We start from the raw sequence: 3,282 nt of genomic DNA on the forward strand, positions 1-3,282 counted from the left end.
AGTAATAGCTGGATCCCAAGACCCTTTCTTCACTCCCACTGAAGGACTGAAGGCTTAGCCTCTGGAAGGTCTATTCTCTGGGGAAACAAAAAAGCATAGGGACTGGAGAACACCAAGAACAATTGAGAGCAGAGGGGGTTAGTAAAAGTTCACATGTTTGATGTTGCCCCACTGCCAGCCTCTTCCCTCCCTCAGCTCCCAGAAAGTCAAGCAGGACAGGGGAAGACCTTCACTAGGTCATCTGACAATCCCAAAAGAAAAAACCTAAAAATGCTAACATTGGGGGGGTCCCCAAAGACCACTGCAGTAAAGCCTATAATCTACTAGCTCCCCCGCAAGCATAGCTTCTAGTCAGATTTTAAATACACGCCACAACCAAGGCCCCCAGATAGTTGAAGAAAACTTTGATGTGAAAGGCAGAAACTTAAACAAACATGGGGGCAAAAGCAACTTGGAGGAAGCAGAAAACATGCAAGGAGGGGAGGAAAAAGCTATCAATCATAGCAGGGAGGAGAAGATTGTCATCAAAAAAGGAATGAAACAAAAAAAATAACAAATAGCTCTTGAAAGCTAAAATTATGCAGAAATGAAGATAGAAAGGCAGAAAATAAAGTTGAGTGAAATCTTCCAGAAAGTAAAACAAAAGACAAAGATGTGAGGAAAATAGGAGAAAAAAATATAAGATCTTGGAGGACAAGTCCAAAAGGTCCAACACGCACACAATAGGAGTTTCAGGGAATTCCCTGGTGGTCCAGTGGTTAGGACTCTGCACTTTTACTGTGGAGGGCTCCGGTTCAATCCCTGGTCAGGGAACTAAGATCCCACAAACCACGTGGCAAAAAAAAAAAAAAAAGGTAGGAGTTTCAGAAGTGGGGTGGGAAGAGAGAAAATCATGAAAGGAAAAACTGAATAAAAATTTTCAAAACTGCAGGACTCAAGTTGAAAGGGGCCATCAGGTGCCCAACAATGTGGATAAAATAAGCCCATACGAAGGCACATGGTCCCAAAGCATCAGAGCACTGGGAACAAGAGGAAGTTTCCACAAGCTTCCAGATTTCATACGAAGGATCAAGAAGTAGAATGGCTTAAAACTTAACAGCAACACTGGAAAACTAGACAACAAGGAAGCGATGCCTTTAATATTCTGAAGGAAATGATTTCCAACTTGTAAGTCTTTACCCAGCCAAGCTATCTATTATGTGTAAAGATTAAATAAAAGTACTTTCAGACATGTAAGATGTCAAAAATAAATCTACCACCCAGGTGTATTTCTCATGAAGACACTGGAGATGTGTTTCAGCAAACAAGGGGAGTAAACAGAGAAAGAGAAACATGAAACAGAGGAAACAGGAGCTCCAACAGGGGAGAAAGGCAGAGGGAATGTCCAGGATGCTGGGCCAGGAGGTCCCAGATAACAACCAAGCCGCAGGCTGAGAGGACGCACAGCTCAGACCAGAACTGGTCAAAGAAATGGAAATTACAGAATTCCCGGTATGTCTGAACACCTTGAGAAGAGACTTAGACAATTGGCAGAGAGTTTGGTGTTGGGTTGGTGATAAGTCCATAGAAAATCAATGAAATGAAAAAGCCAAGACAATAATGAACTGCGTGGAAGACTGGGCAAGAAAGGAAAAGTAACCTAAGAGATTAGATGATCCTGCTGTCTAGGGACTTACAGAGGCATCATAATGTGAACATTGCAGGGTGATCTCACCAAAACCATTACCATCTCCTGGGAGGAGAGGGAATGGGGTGGCCGGGGGCGGGGGTGGTGACAGAGGAAAATCATTGTCATCTACAGAAGGAAACCTTAGTGCCTAAAACTGAAAAATCAAGAAGTTGCTACAAGCTCCATATTTAAAAGATAAAAGATAAATACCAAAATAATGGACAGAAAAGTTGAAAATTTTTGCCACTGGGGATAGAAAAAAGGGAGAGGGACTCTTTCTAGTAACAAGCTTCATAGACATATTAGGCTCTTTAAATTAGGTATAACTTTGATAAAAATAAAAACAAATTGTACATTTTTTATATTGGGCATTTGAACAGAAGGATTTATGAAGTCTCTTTCAGCTATAACCGTCCGTAACTCGAAGTTACTTTTTTAGGAATCACAATAAGCAGCTTTCTTGAACTTGAGGGCTTTCAGGGTCACTTGTCGATTGTGAAATGACCCCCTTAAGTCAGCAAATAGATCAGATTCTCATTTCTCTGCGTGCTTGGTTTTTGGGTTCATCTTGGCATGGCTGCCCTGAGCCATGTGATTCGGTGGTAAAACATAGGACGGACGAGATTTGGAGGCAGATCAGCTTTCCGCAGACTCCCCCCAACTCCTACCCCAGATGGACCCCTGAACCTGGCCGGTCAAGGGCAGCTCCTGCCCCCGCTGGGGACTCTCCTAGCCCCGCCCTCCCCAGCACTCCCTCTGCATCCTCTCAGAGCAGCCGAGTACATTCCCTGCAACAGCACAGAACCAGCTCAATCAGGCACCAGCCTTGTCTCCACCACCTGTTCACCACTGGCAAGGCATCGGTACCCACTTCACATCCACAATGTGTGCTGGGGGCCGTGGCCTTGGGCTGACTCACTGCCGGGAAGACCTGGCCGCTTCCAGCGAGCGAACGGATGACACCAGGAGCCGCCAGCTTGGCCATCCAGTGAACACGGCAGCCGAGCTCTTCTCCACCGTTGAGTTAGCATTTATTACTCTTAAAATAAGGCAGTGTTGTGCAGCATTAATTCAGGACAAGGAGATGCAAATTCCAGGCCCTTTTGAAGGCTTGTTTTCACAATGAATTAATGGGTCTTAATTTAACAGGACATCGACAAACTGGGCTGTTGGAAGAATTCCAAGAAGCTGCTTTCTGCCCTGGTCCTGACCCTCTGCAGCCACTACATCGACTGACCGACTGACCGCAGCACCACAGTGCAAAATAGTAACAGTAGTAGTGAATATTCACCGAGTGCTTCCTATGTGTCCAAGTGTGGTGCTAAGTGCTTTATATGCATATAAATTTAATTTATAATTAAATTTATAAATTTAATAAATTAATTTTATGCACTTAATTTTCATGAAAAGTCTTTGAAGTAGACACAATTACTATCTTCGCTTTACAGGAGAGAAAATAAGTTTACCAAGGCAAATTTGCTTAAGATCACATAGGTAGGAAGTGATAGGGCCAAAGTGTGAACACATGTGTTGGTAGAAGTCCCCAGAAAAGTCCTCTTTGGGGGATACGAGTGCCCTAAATACAGCATTTTGTAACCAGGTACTTTCCTTTT

General features: G+C 43.7%; 1 non-coding gene across 1 annotated transcript; it reads left to right on the forward strand.

Annotated features, from left to right (window-relative positions):
* The first annotated feature begins 740 nt into the window (after positions 1 to 740).
* On the forward strand, positions 741 to 813 carry TRNAK-UUU. The gene has a single exon. It is a non-coding gene; the product is annotated as a tRNA-Lys (tRNA).
* The last annotated feature ends 2,469 nt before the right edge of the window (positions 814 to 3,282 follow it).

The sequence above is a fragment of the Balaenoptera musculus genome, chromosome 20 (genome assembly GCF_009873245.2).
Source record: "Balaenoptera musculus isolate JJ_BM4_2016_0621 chromosome 20, mBalMus1.pri.v3, whole genome shotgun sequence".
Classification (NCBI taxonomy): Eukaryota; Metazoa; Chordata; class Mammalia; order Artiodactyla; family Balaenopteridae; genus Balaenoptera; species Balaenoptera musculus.